This window comes from Malaclemys terrapin, chromosome 6, assembly GCF_027887155.1.
Source record: "Malaclemys terrapin pileata isolate rMalTer1 chromosome 6, rMalTer1.hap1, whole genome shotgun sequence".
NCBI classification, from domain to species: domain Eukaryota; kingdom Metazoa; phylum Chordata; order Testudines; family Emydidae; genus Malaclemys; species Malaclemys terrapin.
This window is the reverse complement of record NC_071510.1, coordinates 62966589-62979386: the sequence shown is the minus strand read 5'-3', so window position 1 is coordinate 62979386 and position 12798 is coordinate 62966589. Positions and strand designations below refer to the sequence as shown.

Genomic DNA, 12798 nt, shown 5'->3' with positions numbered 1-12798 from the left:
CACTATCTTTGAATTTTATCCTGTGATTTAGAGGGAATCTGGAGAGAGCCTAAGCTGCCATAACTTGCCTACTGAGGGGACTGGAAGAAAGAATACAATACACTACGAGTTTCTCTAGACTTTCTTATACAAGCTTAGACATATTGCTGAATAGGGCTCATGAAAAGCAGAAGTGCTTATCTACATCCTGCCTACACACTCAGACAGAAAAACCAGAGGGCCAAGTACGGTACAAAGCCTGGGGGGGCGGGGCGGGATAGTGGTGATTGTGTTTGTTTTTTTCTGATCAAGTGCAGTCACCTGTCAGTATTTTGTAAGTGAAGCTTGTAGATCTTTGAAAGAGTTGAATTTGTTTCCAAGTTTTGTTTTCAAGAGTGTTTTGCCTCTGGAAAGACGATTCGGGGGTCTAGATATCTTATATCAAAAGATTATAAATCTACCTTTGCGATTTTTCTTTTAATATAGTATTTTTTTTATCATTAAAGTTTCCAGAAAGTAGAGAAGAGCAATTATTCATGGAATATGCAGACTCTGAAATGTCATCCTTCATTTGAATTTAATCTTTGACATTTCCTTTTGAAACAGTCTGCAGCTGGATATTAACCACACGCGTTGGCAGAGGTCTGCAATAATTAATATGTAGCAGAGAAAATGCTAATAAAACAAAAAAGGAAACAGATTGCAAATATAAAATTCGAAAGTGTCTTTGATATGACTCTTGATGACTTCAGCTGCTTACAGGCAGGAGAAGTGGATCCACATTGACCCTGGTAGGGGAAAGAATTGTCACTTGATTTGTCTTAATGTGTTACTTCACATACTGTTGCAAAAGCTTTGTGAAGTGCTTTGAGATCTGCAAAGGCTAAATGTTATCTTTATTACCCCAACATTGATGCATATTAAACCAATGGATAAATGAAACTTGTACTCAATTATGGACCTAATAGTTCTCTATGCCGCATGATTACATTTGCAGGGTGGAGGAAGATGGTATGGAGCTTATTCCCTGTTTCCTTCCCAACATACCCATGTAATAGCAGGGTTCTTGAATGGTAGGATACCAGGAGAAGGGCGATCTAGCATACTCATTGATACTCCATGGCTTCTAGGGTCTATGGCCTTTCAGTTTGGGTGTATGGTTACACCTTTGGTCTACCTATACCTATGGTGGCTACACGTACTAGACAGGGGGTGCACATTGTTCCCTTTCTAAGCAGCAGTATGATGCATGCCAGAGAGTATTCTCCTAGGCTGCCCTACACTTGCAGGAAGGCTACTGGATTCTTTATTAAGTCACCAGCCTTCACTTGCTCGCCCCCATTTTTGTAGCTCATGTAAGTAAGGGCAGTGGTTTGCTTTGAGACTGTACTAAAAGAAAGAAGTTTCTAAATTTGAGGTTGTCAGCTGTGTAGCTGTTCAAATAGATAACACAAACTTCAGCAGAATTCAACCTGTCTGGTTTCATATGTCCTGCTAAATTGTGGACAACGGGATCTCACAGGAACAAATTGCTGTTTCGTTAGATTATTAGGGCACAATCCAAAGTCCAGTGGAGTCTTTCCACTGACTTCAATGGGCTTTGGATCAGGCTCAAAATTTGTATCATTTTACATATGACTCCTAATGGGCAAATCCAAGGACCTAGCCAAATACTGAATTGGGCATTTGAGTATTGTGCTAGGGATGAATCTCTCTTCCAGGGCATGGATCAGCTCTACAGGTTCTCAGCAGGAGCTACTTTAGCTTAATGGCTGAATTAGCCTTTATAGACCAAGCATGCTTCCAATATGGCAGGGGAGTGGTGGGGGGGATGGGTAAAACCTGTGCAGCAGCTTCTTCTCTGGCCCTACCCTTGGTTCCTTCCTTCTACGTTGCCAGGTAGGGGCTGCCATGGAGCTGTGTTTTGCTTAACATAAGGCTTTGTAGTCCCTGCACCACCTCCAAATCCAGCTTCAATAGAACCATACCAGAGGCACCTCTGCTAGCCTCAGAGAGGGGGCAAGATTTGCCCTTAAATACAAGTGATTCCCAATTACAAATATCTACCTACAACAGATTGACTTCCATTGATGTGTTTGAGAAACAAATAATGGACCTCACTAATGGGAGAATTTTGGTCATTATAGCTAGAATCATAGAAATGTAGGGCTGGAAGAGATTTCAAGAGGTCATAAAGGCCAGCCCCCTGCACTGAGTCAGAACCAAGTAAACTTAAACTATCCCTGACAGTCTAAATCTACTCAGACTATCCCTGACAGATTATCCCTGACAGGTTGTCTGCCTGTTGTTAAAAACCTCCAATGACGGGAATTCCATAGCCGCCCTTTGAAGTTTATTCTAGAATTTAACTAACCTTATAGTTACAAAGCTTTTCCTAATATCTAATCTAAATCTCCCTGCTACAGATTAATTTTATTACTTCTTGTCCTACCTGCAGTAGGTATGGAGAACAATTGATCACCATCCTCTTTATAACAGCCCCTAACATATTTGAAGACTATTATTGGGTCCCCCTTAGTCATCTTTTCTCAAGGCTGAATATGCCCAGGTTTTTTTAACCTATCCCCATAGGTCAGGTTTTCTAAACCTTTTATCTTGTACTTGTTGTTTGTTGCTCCTCTCCTCCAGATCCTCAGCAATTTATCCACATCTCTCCTTAAGTGTAGTACACAGAACTTCAGCCAAGGCCTCACCAGAACCAGGTAGAGTGGAACAATTACCTCCTATTACGTGCAACATTCCTGTTAATACACCTCAGAATTATATTAACCTTTTTTGCACCTGCATCCCATTGTGGACTCTCATTCAATTTGTGATCTACTATAACCTCCAGATCCTCTTCAGCAGTACTACCACCTACGCTGTTATTTCCTATTTTGTAGTTGAGCTTTCCATTTTTCCTTCCTAGGTGCAGTACTTTGCACTTTTCTTCACTGAATTTCATCTTGTTGATTTCAAACCAAATCTTTAATTTATCAAGGTCATTTTGAATTCTAATCCAGTCCTCCAAACTGCTTGAACCCCTCCTCCACAAATTTTACGAGCATACTCTCCACTCCATTATCCAAGTCATTAATGAAAATATTGACTAGTACTGGACACAGGACTAACCCCTGCAGGATCCCACTAGACAGGCCCTCCCAGTCTGACAGCAAACAGTTGAGAACTACTCTTACTGACCCTATCCATTTTCTTTTTGGAATCTGGAGGTAGGGTAGGCATGTTAGGTGGGTACCTGAAGATTAAATAAGAGGATAGCAAAAAAAAAGAAGGAACAATGAAAAGAGGGGAGGGGAGAAGTGATGTAGCTAGCCCTTGGTAATGAGATGGGAAGATTAAGATGGATACCCTGTAAAACCTCCCAGGAAACAATTAATTGCTCCACTGTTTCTTGTGAGATGCTAACTGTTGAGGAGCTCTCTGCTTCCATTCCAATAAGAGGCACAATATCTGTCTACCCAATAAAAAGAAGAACAGGAGTACTTGTGGCACCTTAGAGACTAACAAATTTATTAGAGCATAAGCTTTCGTGGACTACAGCCCACTTCTTCGGATGCATATAGAATGGAACATATAATGAGGAGATATATATACACACATACAGAGAGCATAAACAGGTGGGAGTTGTCTTACCAACTCTGAGAGGCCAATTAATTAAGAGAAAAAAAAAAACTTTTGAAGTGATAATCAAGCTAGCCGAGTACAGACAGTGTGATAAGAAGTGTGAGAGTACTTACAAGGGGAGATAGAGTCAACGTTTGTAATGGCTCAGCCATTCCCAGTCCTTATTCAAACCGGAGTTGATTGTGTCTAGTTTGCATATCAATTCTAGCTCTGCAGTCTCTCTTTGGAGTCTGTTTTTGAAGTTTTTCTGTTGTAATATAGCCACCCGCAGGTCTGTCACTGAATGACCAGACAGGTTAAAGTGTTCTCCCACTGGTTTTTGAGTATTTTGATTCCTGATGTCAGATTTGTGTCCATTAATTCTTTTGCGTAGAGACTGTCCGGTTTGGCCAATGTACATGGCTGAGGGGCATTGCTGGCACATGATGGCATATATCACATTGGTAGATGTGCAGGTGAACGAGCCCCTGATGGTATGGCTGATGTGATTAGGTCCTATGATGATGTCACTTGAATAGATATGTGGACAGAGTTGGCATCGGGGTTTGTTACAAGGATAGGTTCCTGGGTTAGTGGTTTTGTTCAGTGATGTGTGGTTGCTGGTGAGTATTTGCTTTAGGTTGGGGGGTTGTCTGTAAGCGAGGACAGGTCTGTCTCCCAAGATCTGTGAGAGTAAAGGATCATCTTTCAGGATAGGTTGTAGATCTCTGATGATGCGCTGGAGAGGTTTTAGTTGGGGGCTGAAGGTGACAGCTAGTGGTGTTCTGTTATTTTCTTTGTTGGGCCTGTCTTGTAGGAGGTGACTTCTGGGTACTCGTCTGGCTCTGTCAATCTGTTTTTTCACTTCAGCAGGTGGGTATTGTAGTTTTAAGAATGCTTGATAGAGATCTTGTAGGTGCTTGTCTCTATCCGAGGGATTGGAGCAAATGCGGTTATATCTTAGAGCTTGGCTGTAGACAATGGATCGTGTGGTGTGTCCTGGATGGAAGCTGGAGGCATGTAGGTAAGTGTAGCGGTCAGTAGGTTTCCGGTATAGGGTGGTATTGATGTGACCATCGCTTATTAGCACAGTAGTGTCCAGGAAATGGACCGCTTGTGTGGATTGATCTAGGCTGAGGTTGATGGTGGGATGGAAATTATTAAAATCATGGTGAAATTCCTCAAGGGCTTCTTTTCCATGGGTCCAGATGATGAAGATGTCATCAATGTAGCGCAAGTAGAGTAGGGGCGTTAGGGGACGAGAGCTAAGGAAGCATTGTTCTAAGTCAGCCATAAAAATGTTGGCATATTGTGGGGCCATGCGGGTACCCATAGCAGTGCCGCTGACTTGAAGGTATATATTGTCCCCAAATGTGAAATAGTTGTGGGTGAGGACAAAATCACAAAGTTCAGCCACCAGGTTAGCTGTGACATTATCAGGGATACTGTTCCTGATAGCTTGTAGTCCATCTTTGTGTGGAATATTGGTGTAGAGGGCTTCTACGTCCATAGTGGCCAGGATGGTGTTTTCTGGAAGATCACCGATGGATTGTAGTTTCCTCAGGAAGTCAGTGGTGTCTCGAAGATAGCTGGGAGTGCTGGTAGCGTAGGGTCTTAGGACAGAGTCTACATAACCAGACAATGGTACAGGAGAGCTTTTAAAGATGGCTGTTGCTATTAACATTTCATTTTTGAGATAATGGGAATAAGAGTGTCATCACATAAACCTACCAGACAGGTTGGCTGATGGGGTAAGGGAGAAGTTTAGAGCTTGAGCTGCTGTGCTCTGGAAAAGGTGAGGGAGTGGAGGGAGGTAGCTTTGTACGTGTATTTGAGATGCCAGAGAAATCTTACCTTGTACTGTTCTATTTGTTCATAAAGACAGTACTAACCAGGAAAGTATTTTAATATTTGACCACTTAACTGAGTTGGGCCATATGTTTTTATGTGGCTGGCCTAAAGAAGTCCCTCTGTTGAAGCACCCTCATCCAGACCCACCAAATTTGGACTGAAACTCTCATACTAAAAGGAATATCAGCTCCTCCCCCCACAAGAGATAAATTTTAACTACAACCAGTATGTGGGGTGGACACCTGTCCACTAGCAAACTGGACTGAGACCACCAACTCACTTCACATACTGCAAGTAAATGTCAGTAACTAACAACTTTCTATCACTATAGTCCTGGGCTGGATTCGAACAAATGACTTAGACACAAAAAATTCAAGTGATCCCCTTTACCAAACATCTAAGACAGTATTTCTCAATTAGAAGAACTGAGGGATTGCAAGGGGTTAAATTTTATTGCAATATAAAGCAAAGAAAATATCCACACACACACCCCACCCTGCACACACCCTTACCTTGGGGAGGACAGATAGCTCAATGGCTTGAGCATTGGCCTGCTAAATTCCCAGGTTGTGAGTTCAATCCTTGAGGGGGCCACTTAGGGATCTGGGGCAAAAACATCTGGGGATTGGTCCTGCTTTGAGCAGGGGTTTGGACTAGATGACCTTCTGAGGTCCCTTCCAACCCTAATATTCTATGAAGATCACAGCTATGTATGAAAAAACTAAGGCCTGAATGGACCTATAAAATGTCATGAATTAATGCTGACATTAGTTTTGAGACTAAACAAGGTAACTTTTTTTGCAGTGCTTATAGTCCCAAAGTGATATGAAAAGCAGATTTTTCTGACCTTCGAATGAATAATACAATGCTAATACAACTATAATCCTTAATAAATAAATGGCCTTATTATCCACAGTAATTAAGAATTAATTGCTAAGCTCTTTAACTTTATCCATTTTGCCTTTGTGATTATTCTGGGTGCATTGAGTTGGTAAGATATCTATGCTTCTCATTTTTTGGAAAGTTTTGTAGTTAGGGAATTATTTTAATACAAACCCATTTCCCTGTGGAGATACAAATATAAGAAGCATTATTTTCATGTAGGAAGAGAGATTCAGGTAGTACTGCTCAGCTTTCCCAGTGCAGTGAGAGCAAAGAAACGGAGTGCGAATGCTGAGTGACAGAAACTGGATGATGAGTGCTGACCTTTTCTGCAATGACCTATGCCATATCAAAGTGTTTGGAGCATTTGTAAATCATTGCTAGGTGTGGCTGCAAGAAGGAACACATGTACTGTTGAACTGCTTTAACAGGAAACTGAATAGTAATTGATCAAACTAATGGCAGCCCAAGCTAAAATAAGCATATATTCAGTCAGCATTCATGCACATGCTTAGCTTTAAGCATGCTTTGCTGAAACACAGCTAGAACTGTTTGATTTAAAGCTGAATGTCATTAGCTGCAATATATATTCATGTTACCCTGCACCATGTCCCGCAGAAATGTTAAGTGACTGCAGAATATACCTGTTGTTTCACTGGAATATCAAATGAGCTCACAACATTGAAAAACCTTGGTTTTATTATGACGAAGATCTATAGAACTCATACATTGCTGCAGTTTCTTTTCTATGGGGATGACATCCTTTTGGCCTCTCTGTGACTGCAGAAAGGCCAGAATGCAGTAGATTGCAATGGTTCCACTAACAGAGGGGAGCTAGACACAGAAAATACTGCATAAAGTGATGTAGAATCTATCTCTGTGTTGTCAAGCTCCACACTGGCATTGCACAGAGGAGAGGGGGTGTGTGTGTGTGGGGGGGGGGGGGGGGCAGGTCAAGGAAGTGACGGAGCAGTGGCCAGTGGGTCCATGAATTACATCCACTAGAAAACAAATGCTGCAGGTTAGGGGGCAACTGTAGTAGATGGGCTGCAGCAGAATTGTCTACCTCAGTGCCAAGTTTCTATTTTAATTCACTGTACAAAGCCTGTTTACTTGAGCTTTCTACAGGGGTGTACCTTTACAAAACATTGTTTTCAGCTTCTGACTCATCTCCCGTAGGATAACATGGAGAACACATAGGAGTGAGCGATGCCACATGGATCACTTGGGGGAAAAATAAGATTTATTTTTCCTTCAAATAATAGGCAGGCTATTATTGGGGGGTTTTTTTGTTTAGTTTTTCTCTCTTCCTCCTCCCACCCACTGCCAACTAAAAATGTTTGGCAATGCAAAGAGAGAACAAACAATGATAGTTTCACACAGATGTTGGTGAGTGGCAAATGGGAAAAGATCTGTTTCTGAGTGTACAATCTGTAAATTGTTAGCTCTTGCTTTCCTTTCCTCGAAGTGCAAATTCCTTTCATCCCAACTGGTAAAGCAGGATCAAAAGCGAGAGAGATCAACCCATAACTACAACCTTTGTAAAGTTCTTCTGGGGAAAACAAAAATCCTTGTAAAGTTGACACTGCCACTTTATGCAAGTAAAATTATGAGCATAACAAATGAAATGATTATATGAAAATGGACCTATCCTGCCTTAGCCTTAGGTCCAATACATATTATAATGTCCTGTAAAGAAACCCACTATGCTCCTGGCAAAGATGTAGTTAGTTACAAGTAGATGCCTGGTCAACTCAAATGTGTCCAAGAAATGCGTTGTTTCTTTACTCTAATAGGGCTCAATCCTGCATGGTACTGAGCAATCTGGCCTCAATCCAGCAAAGCACTTAAGCACACAATTAGCTTTCAACAGTACTAAAGTGCTTAAAAGCTAATTAAGTGCTTTGCTGGATCCAAGCCAGAGTACTCCGCACATCCAGGATAAAGCCAATAATAGTGTAAAAGGTTCAGAGAATTCCTAAAACACAATACTGAGCTTGAGACTCTAAAGTGGGATGAAAAAGCATGACTGGTTCTGGCAAATCCTTGGAAGAACGGATCATAAAAATGGGTATGTTCTGCTGGGTAATGCTGTTGGACATTGTGGTTCCCTTGTACACGCTCATAATTTCCTGCTGTGGAACTCCAACCATATGAGCCTATTGTGGAAGTTATATATTCATTCCTTGGTCCAAACTTTTGTTTCTAAATTTCTTGCGCTAGTAACGTTATAGCTTAACCCAGTAAAAGGCACATTTTGTCACAAATGGCAAACATCAGTTGGTATTTATGCACCCCTATCTCGCATTGCTTTGCGCCTTACCATCTCAATGGGTGCAGGGATAAAGGACTGATGGACAAGGTGGAGGTGCTGAAATCCTTCTCTGTGACCCTGGTGCTTGAGAACTCTTTTTGCCTTTACCCATCTATTATGCCACAATCATGCAATTAAATTGCACCTATGAGCTATTTTTAAAAAAAAAAGACAAGGTTGCTGAAAAACAATTTACCCGCAATGCTCTCCCTCCACTAAAGCAACACTAGCCATTCTTCAGACACCAAGGTTCTCTGCTGCTTCAGTCATCCACCTAGAAAGAGAAAACAGAAATAGAAACTTGCTATCTACAGGAAGGGATTGTGGGGGCATATTTCAACTTGGAGAGAGGGAGGAGGACGGCACGCCGGGGCATGGAGCTATGCTGATCATGAATGTCTATCCCTGGCTTTTTGACATACATAAAAAGGCCTTTAACTACTCAGCAGCAGAGATTTCTTGTGACTCCACAATGAATCAGTCATTATGTTCAGAGACCTATAGGCAATGTCAAAATTAGTCCAGACATTTACCTACAAAAATACATTTAGAAACACCTTGGGTCATTTTTATGCCAAACCTTTGTAGAAGGATAACTTGTTGTGTACAGGCTTTTCAGGGCCATTATTTAATTGTGAGCTGTTTGCTTTTGGTTTAGTCACTCACCCAGTAAAAAGTCTTATGTTCATTCAACCGCACATGTCTGTATGTGTTTGTGCACATACAGGTACACATACATTTACAGACAGGAAACAATTGGAAAGAAATCTCCCATGATCCACAGAATTCAGAAATAATATTGACAGTACCTGGTTTAATTCTCTCACTAGTAGGCTTTTGGCCACTAGACTTTGTTTTCATGAGCTTTAGCCGCTGGGCCAAGAATTTTACCTCCGAATGGTATTTTGAGACTTCTGCCCCATCTCCACCCTTCTTTTCTTGACTGACACCTGGGCAGCAGATGGTGTAAATGGCCCACAATACATTAGTTAAATTAATGTAAAAATCCTTTCAGATTGCTGACTTCCTTGGTACTGCACCTTGTGGCACCAATAGCTGGTCAGGGAGAATGACAGCACTTGAAACTGATTGAGACTGAATTTTTCTGGACTGGGTTTTGGTGACATGAGGGCATTTGTAGAATTGACATAGGAGTCTGTGTAGGATGGGGAATGACTTACCTCCACATCGTTGACACTATGCCCTGGAACTGCTGTTCAGTTGCTCTCAGAATGAGATATTGTAATCATAGATTCCTCTTATACTTTTTCTTCCTTTCCACTACAGTTAGGAGCTAGGGTCTTCCTACCATTTCCCCTCTCTTTCTTTCATCTCTACTGATCCCCAGTGCAGGATGTGTGTGTCCAGGGAAGGAGGTATAGCTAAGTGCCTACACCGAGAAAGACGCTGTTTTCTTGGTCTGGACTGATGGGGAAACCCTGGTCGATGTAGAACTAATATTGACACCACAGACCTCTTCAGAGATTGTTCTTTGTATGCATTGTAACCAATAATACTGAGCAGAGCAGCGGTGGTATTGATAGTAGGATTCCCTTCTATTTCAGGCTTCTCAATGAACTACAAGCAGCAGTATGGCCCGTGAGGCCGGGCCCCATAGAAAAGGCTCTAATTTCTCTTTTTTTCACTCTCTGACAGGCTTCCAGTGTATCTTACTGTGGTGGACAGGGGCGGCTCTATGTTTTTTGCCGACCCAAGCACGGCAGGCAGGCAGTTTTCAGCGGCGCGGTCCGCTGGTCACGCGGATTCGGCGGCATGCCTGCGGGAGGTCCACCGGTGCCGCGCCATCGGCGTACCTGGTGCCGAATTGCCGCCGAAGCCGCGGGACCGGCGGACCTCCTGCAGGCACGCTGCTGAAAGCCGCCTGCCTGCCACCCTCACAGCGACCGGCAGGCCGCCCCCTGCGGCTTGCCGCCCCAAGCACGCGCTTGCTGCGCTGGTGCCTGGAGCCGCCCCTGGTGGTGGACTAGCTTATAAGAGTGAGCTCTGGAGATAATCCTTCACCAAGATACAGAACGCACAGATTGGGGTCAGGATGGGTGTGAAATTACATTGTGTTTATACTACTACTGTAAAGTTCCAGTTTGCTTGCATTATGAAGGCCATAAGCAAAAGAAGTGTCAATCCTGGGCACAATGTGGGAATTCAAACTCTAACATACACACAGTTTCTCTTAGTTCCATAGCTGGTCCCACACGCTCTTGAAAGGCCTGCAGTTGTGAAGGGGAGTGGGAGGGTGGGGGGGGACAGGAGGGTTCAGCCTATTATCCATGAAATTGGAGAAAGAGAATGTATTTTTACCAGTCCAACGTAAATTAATGCAATTTGCATTTCACCATTTTCCATGAAAACCAAAGGCAGACTTTTTCAGGCACAGAACTGCTATTTTGCTACAAAAAGCTGCTTTCACTGTAGAAGGAAGGGAATTTCAATTAGGAATGTCTTGTATTCAGTGGTTTACAGCTCCTGGCTCTTAAAATGGTGGCATATGTTGGTAGCTCTGCATTTTTTTTTTAATGACCTGCTGCATCAGACCCCAGCCTATGATACAGCATAATAGAAAGTAACATGATAGGTAAATCTAAACTGTAGTTGTTTTCACAGATCATTAACAAGCAGCAAAATGGGTAAAATCATATCTGGCATTTGATGTGAACACCTGGCTCTATTGTGCCAGTAAGGCATTGGTGCATGTTGGATACATGAGTTCTGGGAGCATAGTGCTTCCTGGGTCATCCCACCATGCAGGGGCAATGCTTCTATCCCTGAAGGAAATACAGTGCGTACTGCCCTCTGTGTCTGGTGCAGATGGGGACAGAACCATGGCTCTGCCTCCTTCCCTCTTCCTCTGGGACAAAGGCTGTGCTTGTGCTGTCCTGCAGCTGAGGAATGTGGGCATGTGGGTGTGGGCTGGTCACAATTGAGCCCATTTGTAGTGCAATTTTCCATTTGTCTTAATACTAAAGATGCTGCTGGCTTTTACAAAAATTTGTTTTAGTACATTTGGTCTTTGAAGACACTTTGTGGCCAGAAATATTGCTGCACCTGTGGCCTTGTTCCATCCTACATGCTTGTGAGCATTGTTGTTAGCATAATGTGCGGATGCATTAGCTGCTGCCTTTTTCAAGATACCTCAGGGTACCAAACTAGTAAAAAGGGAGCAATAAAGAAGAAGGAAACACCTGAGCCAACTATGAGTTCCAAAACTACACTGGAATAGAATGCTACAAGCAGCAGGACATAAATAGGATTACACTCGCACTATGTTTAATTGACATGGAATATAGGAACACAGGAATTGCCATATCCAATTTGACCAATCATTTCATCCCATCCAGCATCCTGCCTCTGACACTGTCAATTATTACATTTCAGAGAAAACTTCCAGAAACTAGACAATTGATATTTATGGAATAACCTTCTGCTCTGAAGTATAGGGTTTTATATCTAGTCCAGTTTTTTTACTTGGTCTAATCTGGTTGTTGTCATTACCCATAAAAATGTCTAATCTTTTTAAATCTTATTAAGCTGTTGGCCTCAATGGTACCTTGCGGCAGTGAGTTCCAAACGTTAGCTGTGTTTTGTGGAAAGAAAGTAGTTTTTTTAAATCAGGTTCTAAATTGTTTACCATATATTTTAATTAAAATGTGCTTGACTTATCTTTCTACTGTTTGTTATTGTGTATACCTCTATTGTTGTCCCGTCTTACTTGTCTCCTCTCTAAATAAACAGCCCCAATTTATTTCTCTCTTTTGTCATACGCAAGTCTTCCCATGCCTCTAATCAATTTTGTTGCTCATCTATGAACTCCCTATACTTCTGTTGTATCCTTTTTAGATAGACTGGCTAGCTCTGAACATGGTATTTCAGGTCAGGGTACACTATTGATTTATATTGTGTTATAAATTATATTTTCAGTATTTTCTTTCCCATTCTTTATACATTTGTCAGCGTGGCCTTTTTTTGGCAAAACTGGGCATTTGTCCCGTATTGCTCTTGCCAACTGATTATCAGGGGCACAGAGGAACATGCAGGGGGAGGAGGGAGAGGCAACGCTAGCCTCGCATGGGAGGGAGGGCTCAGAAGAACAGCTTGGGCTGGGCTGGCCACGGGTGGGCGGCAGGGGAGTT

At 42.4% G+C, this 12798-nt stretch overlaps 1 long non-coding RNA gene across 1 annotated transcript in view; it reads right to left on the bottom strand.

The window, feature by feature from the left end:
• LOC128839685 (uncharacterized) overlaps positions 1 to 12798 on the bottom strand; it is a 117947-nt gene that overhangs the window by 28744 nt on the left and 76405 nt on the right. The window contains exon 2 of the long non-coding RNA XR_008445502.1: positions 8847 to 8924. This is a non-coding gene — a long non-coding RNA (uncharacterized LOC128839685). The remainder of the gene's footprint in view (positions 1 to 8846; positions 8925 to 12798) is intronic.